Source organism: Culex pipiens, chromosome 1 (genome assembly GCF_016801865.2).
Source record: "Culex pipiens pallens isolate TS chromosome 1, TS_CPP_V2, whole genome shotgun sequence".
Taxonomy (NCBI): Eukaryota; Metazoa; Arthropoda; class Insecta; order Diptera; family Culicidae; genus Culex; species Culex pipiens.
Window position 1 is genome coordinate 43,466,704 of NC_068937.1, and position 13,427 is coordinate 43,480,130.

Sequence of the window (13,427 nt, forward strand, 5' to 3'; positions counted from 1 at the left end):
ATTTCAATTGTCTTATACGCAAATGAAAGGTGATAAGTTGGCCTTTCAAAGAAAAATAATAAGAAGTTTCAAAAATCTAGCCTAACATATGAAAAGGGCGTATGAAACTTTAAAATGTCGTTTTGACAGTGTCTAGACCGAAGAGCCTATGTCTGGAAATATTTTTATCGGATTCTCCGGACATTTTTACATAACATACTAAAAAATGGGAGGAGTTCATTTACAGGATTCCGAGATATGATTTTTTGAAAATAAAATCCGTGTTTTCTGACGCGCCGCGCGCAAAATCCGGAGAATGACGAAATTGGCAAAAAATCAACTTTTTTCACAAAAACTGCGATAACTTAAAAATTTCAGCGTAACCTATACATGTCTGGGTACCAAAAGTTGCGTCTTTTAATTACGAAAATTTTGGTACCCAGACATCTATAGGTCATCGCTGAAATTTTAAAGTTATCGCAGTTTTAGTGAGAAAAGTTGATTTTTTGCCAATTTCGTCATTCTCCGGTTTTTGCGCGCGGCGCGTCAAAAAACACGGATTTTATTTTCAAAAAATCATATCTCGGAATCCTGTTAATGAACTCCTCCCATTTTTTAGTATGTTATGTAAAAATGTCCGGAGAATCCGATAAAAATATTTCCAGACATAGGCTCTTCGGTCTAGACACTGTCAAAACGACATTTTAAAGTTTCATACGCCCTTTTCATATGTTAGGCTAGATTTTTGAAACTTCTTATTATTTTTCTTTGAAAGGCCAACTTATCACCTTTCATTTGCGTATAAGACAATTGAAATCGGTTAAAATGGCGAGGAGTTATGATTTTTCGAAAAAAGTGGTTTTTGCGAAAATCGACGAAAATGGCCATTTTTCAGAACACCCTAACACGGCGTAGGTCACCCTAATGGCCAAACAAAAAAATACGGGTCTAATTATTTCGGCCAGGGAACCCCCAGAAAAATTTTGAGCCCGATCCGAGCACTTTTGTTTTTTTCCATGCTGTTTTCGTGGGGAATTGCTGTATAGACATAAGGGGTTTGCTTATAAACATCACGAGTTATCGTGATTTTACGAAAAAAAGTTTTGAAAAAGTTACTTTTTGCGATTCTCTTTGTTTCGTCGTCGTGTCTGTCGCGGGTGACATGAACGGCCATGATCACCAAATGTCTATCTCATCACCGTTTCAGGCTGCAAATTATTGAAAAACACCTCTTTTTTCGCATGTTCAAAAATGGAAGGGGTCGTATCGCCCCTCCGTCACGAGATATCAAAAAACGGACCTCGGTTTCGAGATCAGGGACAAAAGTTACCCCTTAGGACAAAGTTTCACGCAAATCGAAGAGGGGTCGGGGCAACTTTTCCCGATTTCGTGTGAGTTGGTAGAGAATTACCCCCTTATGACCTTATGTCCTTCGACCTTTTGTCACACATCTCAAAATCAGGTACAAGCGCAAGATAACCATTTTTGAAAATGTTCAACTGGTGCTGAATAAATCTTGTGTGCTTTTTCAACATTTTAAGTAATTTTATAATTGAAATTGTTACCAATTTTACCTTAAGAGATTCACTGTTAAGTATTGCCAAATTTAAATTCCACGCCCACAAATATTCTTTCCCCACAAAGTGCTCAACTGAGTATCCTCCCCCAAGCTTGAAAAGTGCAACCCGAAAAACTTCTTAAATAAATTTCCCAAAAAACTTCGACCTCGGTTTCACTGCAGGGCCCCGTCGGGCCCCAGGACCACCAAGACCACATCGCCGGAACTGGAACCGAAAAGCTTGAACTTTCTTCTCCCTCGACCACTGCTCATTAGCTGGATGCCCTTATCACTAATCTTTTGCAGAAAGTGTTTGGGCTGAGAAAGCTTCCAGTTTTTAATCTATGGCGATTAAAACTTTACCACCTTTTTCGGTTTTGCATTTTGCCGGGAAAGCCAAGTTTTTCCCCAGGAAAACTTCAAACGAATGCTTCAGAAGTGCTGGAGGGTGGCAACAGAGACAGAAACTAAAAATAAAACTAGCTTAAATTAAATGCAGACTAAATTTGGTGCTAAATTATGACCGGAGGTGGGGGAGAAGTTTTTCCTTCCGGACGAAGGTCTGGGGCTTTTCCCGCGGGAGTGGGAAACCCTTGTTGGGGCTCTAATTATACACGGTCTCGGGGAAGTCCCTGTGAGTAGACAAATACGCATTTTGCATGAAGCCGGTGGCTATTTCCGGTTGATGGTTTATTTTCCGCTTGGACGCCTCTATTGCTAGATAACTATGTTTGGCTAAAGGTTTAGCCGACTGCCGACGACGATGTGGTCCAGTGAAACGATGGCGTTGTTGTTGCCTTCAAATAGGTCAAGAACCTGGGTCCGATGAAGGTGGGTCGTATGTGATCATCGTGATGTACGGATTGTGAAAGTTTTAATTAAATATTTATTAAATTAAATTAAATTGATTGTCACTGAGAAGACACTGGTTAATTCCAAAATGATTTAAGCGATTTCCAGTTGCTTTAAAATTTATTAAATCTAAATAAAAAAACAGTTTTCGTGTTAAGATAGGTGAAGTATTAGCCTAAACAAAGAGCAAAATCTGACTTAAATTGAATTGGGATTTATTTAAATAAATAATAAATAATAAAATCAGCAATGAATTAAAATTAAAAAATTTAAAAATATATGTGAGCAATTCTCTACGGAATCGGCCGATTTCGACCATTTTTATTTTTTGTATTTTTTGATCTGGCTCAAACTTTGTGGGGGCCTTCCCTATGACCAAAGAAGCATGTGTCATTGGTTCACCCATACAAGTCATACAATTTTGGCAGCTGTCCATACTTGAACTTAATTTTCCTGTTTCTTTTTCTTTGAGCCGCTGTATCTCAGCAACCAGAAGTCCAATCTTCAATGTCTCTTATAGGGGAGAGTGGGGAGACTTGATCCCCTTTTTTTGTATCGCACATAACTTTGTCAATTTCTCACAAAACTATAAACTTTTTGCATGAATTAAAAGCTTAAACATTCATCTATGTTTGGCTAATAAGGGTATTTTATCAGATGAACTCTTCAAATCATGCCAAGCGTTTTAAAAAAATATTTTAAACCGGCATTTTAAAAATGTTAGGGGTAACTTGATCCCCCTTTCAACATTTTGAAGAAATCTTAAGCAAAATGTTTCTTATTCATCCAAACTTTTAATTTTCTATAAGTTACAGCAATTTCACATAAAACCTGTACGTTTGTGTTCAAAATATAACAAAATTAGTATGTAAAATATTTAAAAACTTATAATATTATTTTTTAGGCCAAAATTAAGCATGTTTACAAAAGCTGGAAATTTTTGTTTACAAAACTTTTGAAAAAAGGTTCAAACTGCAGTAAGTTATGTACAACTATACTAAAGGAAACTATGTATGAAAACCCAGCCCAATTAATTAATCTTGAGGCTGATTCCAGTGACTGCAGGGATCAAGTCTCCCTAAACGCACTTTTATAAACAATTGATTGTAAAAATAGTATGACGATAAATTTAACATCTTTGTTTTCTACAATGAGTTTTGGTTAATTTCGCACAACTTTCTAGAACAAAGCTAATTGTTTTACCCACATGGTGACGAGATACAGGCTTGGGATCAAGTGTCCCCGGGGATCAAGTCTCCCCACTCTCCCCTACAATTGTATAGCAAATTTTCTGAACCATTCAAAAAAATATTTTTGGAAATGGTCACTCATGGTCACTATTTTTAAAAATCGAAAAACTGCAAATATTTCGCTAAAATCAAACTTTCGGTGGCTATATCTTGAAAACAGAGCTCATTATCAAAAACTCTATAAAGTACTTTTCGATTGCAAATTCAATTTTACATAAAAAAGTTACGTCAAAAAAAAATTATGAAAGTTCGATTTATTTTTCAAAAATCACTATTTTTTTCAAAAAAATCATCACTCAGCGGCTGATTTTTTGACCATACTTCTCTATGGCTCAAAAGTTGCGGAATGCTGTCCCCTAAAGCATATAAAAAAATTTCGAAAACCAAAAAATACGTATTTTGGGAAATTGAGTTTTTGTAGATAAAAAGCGAGCGGCCGTGGCTGACTGGTCACGGTGTTCGCTTTGTAAGCGAATGGTCATGGGTTCGATTCCCATCTGCTCCCAACGAGAAAGTACAGGAAGTATAAATCTTGAAACTCTGAACATGAACGAAAAATCAAAACTCGCTCGAGTCGGGGTTCGATCCCCCGTCCTTTGGATTGGTAAGCAAAAATGCTAACCTCTAGGCCATCACGGCTTGGTGAGCTGTTATTGGAATTAGGAATACTGTTACTATCAACTATATACGCGCTGGGTCCTTGTCCATTTGACAAGGGTTCGGAAGTTCTAAATAACGTTTGAACCCGATTGGTGCAAACGTTCTTCAGGGCGGGGCTTGTCGATAAAGCTGAAGTACCTCGCGCTCGGCTAGCCAGCGTAGAAATGGGTCACTGAAGCTCGGCAGAGCTAACACCTTCCAAATGCCTATGCGAGTTATTTGCATGTATATAATGTAGATCTAAAAATACACGGAAACAACTCAATTTGTAAGAAGTGACCGCGTGGTCCCGTTTGGTTGGTTGCACACACACACACACATTGAGTTTTTGTAGATAAAAAGTTAATAAAAAAAATCGGCAAATATTTTTTTCCGTGTACCTATTTTTTCTCAATAGTCCTAAACAATGCCTACAACTTTGCCCAAGACACCAAATTGATCAGAAAATTCACTTAAAAGTTACAGCTGTTTGAAAATGTACGTACCATTTTTGTATGGATAGCTGCCAAAATTGTATGGAGACTTGTATGGGTGAACCAATGACACAAAATAGCTTCTTTGGTCATAGGGAAGGCCTCCATAAAGTTTGAGCCAAATAAAAAATACAAATAAAATCCATTTCCGGTTTTGGTAGAGAATTGCTTATGTATCTTTCTCACTTTGGCAAATACAAATTTTAATAGAGGTTTTGTCTCTTCCACCATGCGAATACTTCAGAAAAATTAGGGTTGCAAAAAATTATTCAATTTTTTTATTTCCCCTACCCCGTAGTCAAGCCTAAAACCCCCTTTGAAATTGGCCAAAAAAACCTTTGTGAAAAAAGACACTTAATGTTAAACACTGCATGGAAAGTTTTTCTACCTTCACAAAAAAATAGTCGTCATTTCACTTTTCTATCATATTAGAGTATTGAGCTACAAATAGATGGAACACGTCGTGTCTTAGTGAATGCCAAGAAAAATAGAATGGATCGTTCTTCCCCTTTGTTACCAGATATCACAAAATGAACTCTAAATTCGTTATCTGGACCCAAAACTATCTACTAGACAAAGAAAAGAAAAAAATAAGCCAGATTTATTCTTTATGATTTTTTTGTTAGGTTTTGACACGGGGAATATCGCAAAGTTCGTTTCATAGGATTTTTGGAATATGATTTAGGAATAATTTAGGTTAAAAATGTGTAATCCCCATGATTTACATTGAAGTACAATAAATAATAAAAATATGTATCATCGTATAATGATAACAATTAAAGTATTTCCATCAATTGAAATGATTTACTAAAAATATATAAATATAATGATGGTTTCCTTTCAACATAAACCAGGTTCCCTTCCTGTCTCGTTGAAATTCCGACAAAAACTCATCGCCCACCACACCAACAATCCCCCTCCCCTCACTCCCCAACCCAAAAGGGAATTTCATGTTATTGTAGAGCAAGGAGCGAAGGCGGAGCAGCGCGCCCAAGCGAGAGAACACCAGGAAAACCGTCGGTCGGTCGTGGAAGAAGAGCAATACCAAGAAGAAGAAAATGATGTCGTTTTCACAGTGAGTGAGTTGAGACGGAGGAGGACAAGAAATCCGCTGGGGAGGACCTCTAACAACGACGACGACGACGAAGAATGACGATTCCGTGCTGCTGAGAAATGTGACCAATCGTGAAATTTATGAGACTGAGGACTGACTGAGAGAATATTGAGTGGGGATTTGCGAGAGACGGTTTCGGGTGACAATTGCGATGATATTGGATTATGGTGAAGGGGGCTGATTGATTGTGGAGACAATGTGTGTAGGAAAATAGTTATGGAACTTTTTCTTCATTATTTTCAAACCATTGAATATAAATTGGAAAGGATTTCAGATACAAAGTAAAAAACAATTATAAGCTGTTAGATAAATATTAATAGTGTTTCGTGAACTGAACTGACCATTAATTCTATAGACAAATGCAATTCTGTTAAAAAAAATTAAGAACAAAACAAATCAAAATTTTATAATTTCAGCTAAAATATCGCTAAATTTGTCAAATCTTCCGCGATTTCACAGAAATGTTCACCAGGCCTATCTAAAGACCGCTAAAACATCTGCTGGCCTAACTACAATCAGCCTACGCAACTGTCACTTAGGACCCTGCCAAGATTGTCAATATGATGTACCGTAAACCGGGGTGACTTTGATAGGATTTCAATTTTTTTTTGGAATATTTTCCAACAGGTAAGGTTTTTCTCAAGATTATTATTTTTAAAACGTGTACTGGGGTAGGCCACACAAAGTCCATGCACTATTTTGGAAAAAAAGTTTTTTCAATAGTATTTAGAAAAATAGTTACGTTAAAAATTCTTAGTTTTAATTCCGGGGTGACTTTGACATTCATAGGTTTTCTTGTTAAAATCATATTTAAGATGTTCAAACTTTATTTGTACGTTAAATGTACCATCACTAAAGTAGCTGATGAGTTTTTAAGAAAAAAATCTATGTTTATATTTAGTTAACTAAGTTTATAAGCTTTTTAACAAAATACATAGGTAAAATTGCTATAAAGTCGGAATTTTGTCTAAAATTTGTTAAAACTAGTTTTGTTTATAAAATTATTGATTTATATTGCATTTTATACTGAATTCGAAGTACGAATCACAAGTTAACACATTTTACATGAAATTTGTTCAACTGAAATTGCCTTTAAATTTGGAGATATTTTTTAATTGTGTTTCAAAAACACATATTATTTATTATTTACAAACTTATTTAATCTTCTCCTAGTGAAAAATTGTCCAAAGAATCCGAAAATGCATTCAGTTTTCCGATTAAAAATCATGTTCATTGAGAAAATTATGACACTTTGAGAAGTTTAAAATAATGACTTTCATCAACATTTTCTTAACTATAATTAACTAACTTTATAAACTTTTTAAAATTTTATGAAAAATTCTTCTCGAGATACTTTGAACACTTCTCTACCACGGTCAGTATGTTTCTAAACCATTCCTTACGTATTTTAACTGTACTCTTCATTTTGTGGAAAAATCGCAAACCTATCAAAGTCACCCCGTTTCACGGTACCAAAATATCGTAGCAAACTGGGCAAGATGATTGATTGAAACCCAACAATCTTACTTATTGCTTCCGTAGAAACTTAAGTTAAGTTGTTTTTATATTGATTTGATTGAAAACTGAAAACCAGAAAAATACAAATTATCATATGCAGTAAAAAAACGTTCAGCTGTTAACTGTCATATGTGTTGTATGCCAACATTATTATTTTGATCAAGAATATATTTTTGTTAATATTTTGAATTTTGCTACTCAAACCATCTCCAGACCAGTCCGTACAATCCATTTGAATAATAAAAAGTTCCTTATTAAAAACGTATGAAATCTAAAAATATTCAAATAAGCAACCATTTGTTCTTTTCTTCAAATAAATTAAGTACACTTCCAGAGTTTTTTAAAGATCATATATATTATTTTATTTGACAATGTTTAACTTATAACTTATAAAAGCTTTGAAAATCATATAACTTTGCAAATCTATTAGAAATATTCAATTTAGATTTATTTATATAAACATAATTGAAATTGTGTTTTGAATTCAAATGCGTACAAATTTTAATCAAGGTTATTGTGGAGGCTGTCCCGCACGTGTGAACCAAGTTTTGCTATTCAAGCAATATTCAAAAATCCAAAAGACCTCAACTTGGTATTGAAATGGTTTTATTTTGTGGTATTATTTTACCTTTGGAATAACATGGTTTGGTATTGTTGTGCCCTTCCACATACAAGACTTTGGTATGATTTTATAGTATTTTAGCATCTATTACTGGGCAACCAAGGGCACATTTTGGTCCCTGCTATTTGCCCAAGTAATACCAAAATTTGGTATTCCCGTGTTATTTACCCCTGCTCAGGAAGTAAGTCCAAAAACAAAGAATCCATACCGTAATCAGGGGTGACTGTGGGTCTGGGAGGTGAGATTGGGTCATACAAAAATGCAGAAATTTGTATGACCCAATTTCACTCCCCAGACCCAATGTCACCCCTGATGACGGTACTCAAAATCGTCATTTTTCGAAAGAGAAAACATTGCATTTTTGAATGATTTTTGACAATGGGTTAAATTTTGTCAGGAATGTAATTTTTTTGTTTTAAATGTTAAAACCATGTAAAACATTTTTTTTTATTTTTTTTTTCTTTTTCACTTAAAATCTCGAGCCATTTTTAAGGTTTCGCATTTTCAAGTTTTAATGTCGTATATGTTGTAACAAAAAGTTTCCTAAGTTGGAATTAGAGGGATCAATATAAAATTTCATAACGAATAAGGAAATACAGGAATATTCAAAAGTCAACCAAGGGGTTGTACAAATGTTACGTGTGTGTGGTCCAATCCAATACCCGCTAACCGGTAGCGAAATTATGGGAAAGTATAATTTGTATCAGACTGTGTATATGCCGCCGAATGCTGATACAGCTTATCTCAGTCCCGGGTATTAGGTGGTGATAGCCCTCGCGCTGCTTCCAACGACCCATTTCAGAATGACAGAGCTCCTTGCGGTCCAATTCCGAGGTCGCTGGGCATTGTTCGGCCCCGCCTAAACATAGAAGCAAGCATCTGAAGGAAACTCGATCTATATTTAGACTTCCAATCCCCTCAGGCAAATCAGGGATCAGCGCGTATTTAATATGAGAAGATAACATGTTTCAACACTACGGATCAATTCACTGCTAGAGTGTAAACCTTCTGATGGCCGACTGCTTAGCGTCCCAGACCACCAATCCAAAGGTGTGAGTTCGAATCCCACCTGATTTCATTTTAGTTTTTATTCATATTCAAATTCCTGATTCCAAATTTCAAAGGTACCGACCGGGATTAGATCCCTAAACCTTCTGCCTGTGAGACAGAAGCCGTAACCATTAAGCCACGGAGCCGGTTGAATGGGACGTGGTTCTCTGTATGGATTTTTGCTATATGAGAGCAGAGGACAACAATCATCTCAACGTTTCCACTTTACCCGGGCTAACGACCGGCAGTTCCAGTTCACGATGATTTCCCTTCATATGTTAAAAACCACTTATGATTTTGGCACATATCGTTTGTCAGCGTTTCCTGTCATTACTCATGGGAAAAATCTACGTGGAATCAGCTGTGCAGACCTCATGTGTGACAGGAATGCAGGTTGAGCGAATCCCACGGGCAAGGGGTTGTTCAAATGTTACGTCCATCGATATTCAGGACTGAAAACTCCTTGCATCCCCGCAACTTTTTTTTATACCACAAACAGGGGTGACGTTGATAGGATTTTAATTGATTTTTCAAATATTATTCAAACGATAAGACTAGTCTCAACATTTATATTTTCAAAACATGTACTCGAGTAGGCCCACATAGTTCATGTACGCTTTATTCCCAATAAATAATAGTTTCATTGGTTTTTTTCATTCCTAGGCCTAGTCTTGAAATAAATATTTTTAATGAAACTATTTCTGCAATCACTATCACTATTTTTTCTCAAAATTTTATCTCCCTAAGCACTTAGCTAGCAAAATACAAACTTAGATATCTATACCCTACCCTCTCAGCTGATAGGTTCTCCAAATCTCTGAATTGCAAATGTAACATTCTGGAGGAGAACTGCTAGATTCTACCAAAACACTTATTTAAATGAATTAAATATACCCGGGGTGACTTTGACTTTCACTGTGTATCTGTTATGACGTCAAATGGACCATTAGTAAGGTTGCTATCAATGTTTTATTATTTTTAATAGTTCACAATAAAATATTTGTTCAACTTGATATATTATTTTTTTAAATAAAAATTATGTTTTTTTATAAGTAGGGGAGAGTGGGGTGACTTGATCCTCGGGGAACTTGATCTCAAGCCTTTATCTCTTCAGCATGTGGGTAAAAAAATAGCTTTGTTCTAGAAAGTTGTACAAAATCGACTCAAACTCATTTTAAAAAACAAAGAAAAAATTTAAAAAAATGTTTGGAATGAGTTACACACATATTTCTAAAAAGTGCTGCAAAAAACCTCTACGAGATCTTTTTTCTTTGTTTTGATATGTATAGAAAAAAAATTAAAATTCATTTAAAAAAAAATATACTTGAATTGTTTGATAAACTTATCAGCCAAAAATAGTTGAAGCTTTTAATTCATGCAAAACATTCATAGTTTTGTGAGAAACTGACAGAGTTATTAGAAATACAAAAAAAGAGGATCAATTCTCCCCACTCTCCCCTACATTAAATGTTTTCCAATTTATAAAAAAAATAATAGAAATTGTACTTTTCATAAAAAGCATCATTTTTTGATGCCACCAAAACCAATTTTCTGGCAAGATTATTACAGTTTCCAAATCTACTGAAAATGCTTTTAAATCCGAAGATATTTTTGATTTTGATCACTTCTATGCTAAGCTTCGTATGATTCCAAATCGTTCGGTTTCTTTTTAATTTGTAAATATTTTAAATTTTGCTAAAAAATTTTACATTTAACATAAGTTGTCATAAACTCACGTATTATCAATCATAAAGTTATGTTAGGAATTTTGAGATGAATGACAACTGAAAAATTAACAACAAGCACCCATTTATACACTCTCCAAAATATTTCTCACAAGAAATAAATTTAAAAAAAACTCACTTTAACTCGTCACATAATTACATCATCCTGTAGAACTGCTGTCCCGTCCTCGTTGAGAATATCCACTCAAAAATCTCTTCACTCGTGTCGTCCCTTTTCGTCGCCAACTGGAAACACTTTCACCAAAACTAACCAACTAAAGCTCGTCACCACCGTTAACAGTATAAATTTTCAGCATATTTTTATTTTTTCAACACACCCACACACACACACTTTTTTGGCTCACGTCTGCCAACTTTTCATCATCTCCGCACTATATCGTCATCACCATCATCTTCCGGTCATCCCCCGCGAGTGCTTCCCACATGTGGTAAACAACTTACGGCGAAACCGACAACGACTCAAAAGGACATCATGAGAGGGGGAGGATGAAAAAAAGCTGGAGGATTTCATCACTTCATCACAACTCCATCATCGTCACCCGTGGCACGTTTCGCGGGTTTTTTTGAGACTTTTTTGTTGTATTTTCGTAATTTAGCTTTTAAATTGCTTTACTTCGTGTAACTAGCACTCACTTTTGAAGTTTGAGGTTGCTTCAAGTGATTTTCTCAATTTTTGTCATCATGTAAATTTTAAGTAAACTGTGAGGTCACAATTTGAGTTAATTCACTTTATCAAATTTTCAAATAATTTAATTAAACTATCTCGTATTGGCCTCAACTCAACGATTACCCTTAAGCCTCAAAAATCACTTAGTCCCCCTTCTTTCAAAAATGTCCCCACAGAACCGGCAAGCCGAAAAACCGAAATCGCGCGCGGTTTTCCCCCAGAAATCCCCGAATTTCACGTCCGACCAGCTGCGAAGCTAAGCGTAAACTAAAACAAATTTCCCTAAATCCAAACCGACTGCCAGCAGAAGAGTTGCAAAATGTTTACTACCGTCGGAAGCGCAACGACGAAAACTGGCCGAAGATGCGAGCTAGGTTCGGGAAAATGAGCGGAGAGTTCCGAAGGAGAGAGAGGAACTCCGGGAAAACGTCGCACGATGGGCACGGAGGGAAAATGGTAGAATTCTGGGGCTTTTTAAGTTTTTTTGCTTTTTGCTTTTTGCTTTTTGCTTTTTGCTTTTTGCTTTTTGCTTTTTGCTTTTTGCTTTTTGCTTTTTGCTTTTTGCTTTTTGCTTTTTGCTTTTTGCTTTTTGCTTTTTGCTTTTTGCTTTTTGCTTTTTGCTTTTTGCTTTTTGCTTTTTTTGTTTTGAAATGGTTATTTATGTTAAAAAAGATATCTAAAATTATTTATGTTTATAAAACGAACGAAATATTTTTATTTATAAACGCAATATTGAGTGAAACTGAGAATCAGCTGTTCTTATGGTATCCAAACAAAATTCTATGTTTTTCTCAAAACAATTCTCTCTTCTCAAAATGCTCTCTCTCAGAAAATCGCACCACCCGAAGAACCCGAACTCCCCGCCTCTCCTCTCCCACTCTCACGGCCTAACTTTTCCGCCCGAAGTTTTTCGACCAACGGAGAATTTGTTATTATTTTTCCGCCACCCACAGCTGCTGCTGCTGCTGTTTCCGGCCTACCCCCTCTTCCACAAGCCATGTGGCCAACCCCTCAGCCCACCTCGTTGGGGTAGGATCTCCTTCGCTTGGCATATTCACACCAGAAATATTTTCCCACCCACCCAAATTTGAAGCCCGAGCCTTTTCACTTTTCTCAGCTGTTGGAATTTCCAAAGCCGAGCTTTTCTTGAGGTTCGGCCCATTTTAAGGGCAGCCATGACCGTGGAAATTGAACATTTTCTCGCTTTTAATAAATTTCGCTAGCTGACCGTTGCTGGGCTGGACGTAAATTGTAGGAGACTGTGTTGTGAATCAGTGAGGGTATTGTGTGTGTGTTGTATTCTCTGACCAAAGTGTGGAATTTTGGGTGTGTAAAGTATGCAAAATTTGTAGAGATATGAAGGGTAGGATTAGGAAATGGGATAAGAGTCTCTATTAATTCTTCGTGAATAAATCTTATGATACATTTTTTCTGTGTGAGAGAATAGGAGATGTTATCCATACTGGTGGTTTTCATGTTCTTACTAATATAAAAATATTTATTAATTTTATTAAAACTTCTAACATTTTGCGGTATAAATTAAGTCCTTCAAACAAAGCTGTTGTCGTTCGACAAACCACGCCCAAAATGTGATTTATTAAAATCAATGTTTTTCAAAATACGAATTAAAAGATTTTCTTAAATTTATCTTTAAAAAGTAGGAAAACGTTGCAGAGAGTTTTTTTTTTTACCGGTCCGTGGCTTAATGGCTACGGCTCCCGCCTCATAAGCGGAAGGTTCCGGGTTCGATTCCCGACCGGTCTCCTTGAAATTATTCGACTATAATTGAACTTTGAATATGAACAACAAAAAACGCATGGAATCAGGTGGGATTCGAACTCACACCTTTGGATTGGTAGTCAGATGCTCTAGCCACTCGGCCACCGAGTGGTTGAAACCCCTTGAGTGAATTAATCCGTAGTGGTGAAATAATGTCACA

General features: G+C 35.9%; 1 protein-coding gene and 1 pseudogene across 1 annotated transcript in view; both read right to left on the reverse strand.

Annotated features, from left to right (window-relative positions):
* Window positions 1-11,473, reverse strand: part of LOC120415097 (carbonic anhydrase-related protein 10) — a 178,088-nt gene extending 166,615 nt beyond the window's left edge. Inside the window, exon 1 of the mRNA XM_039576554.2 lies at window positions 10,940-11,473. The gene's annotated coding sequence lies outside the window, so the exon portion shown is untranslated. The remainder of the gene's footprint in view (window positions 1-10,939) is intronic.
* The window catches only part of LOC120413112 (uncharacterized), a 91,796-nt pseudogene that overhangs the window by 66,729 nt on the left and 11,640 nt on the right, over window positions 1-13,427 (reverse strand).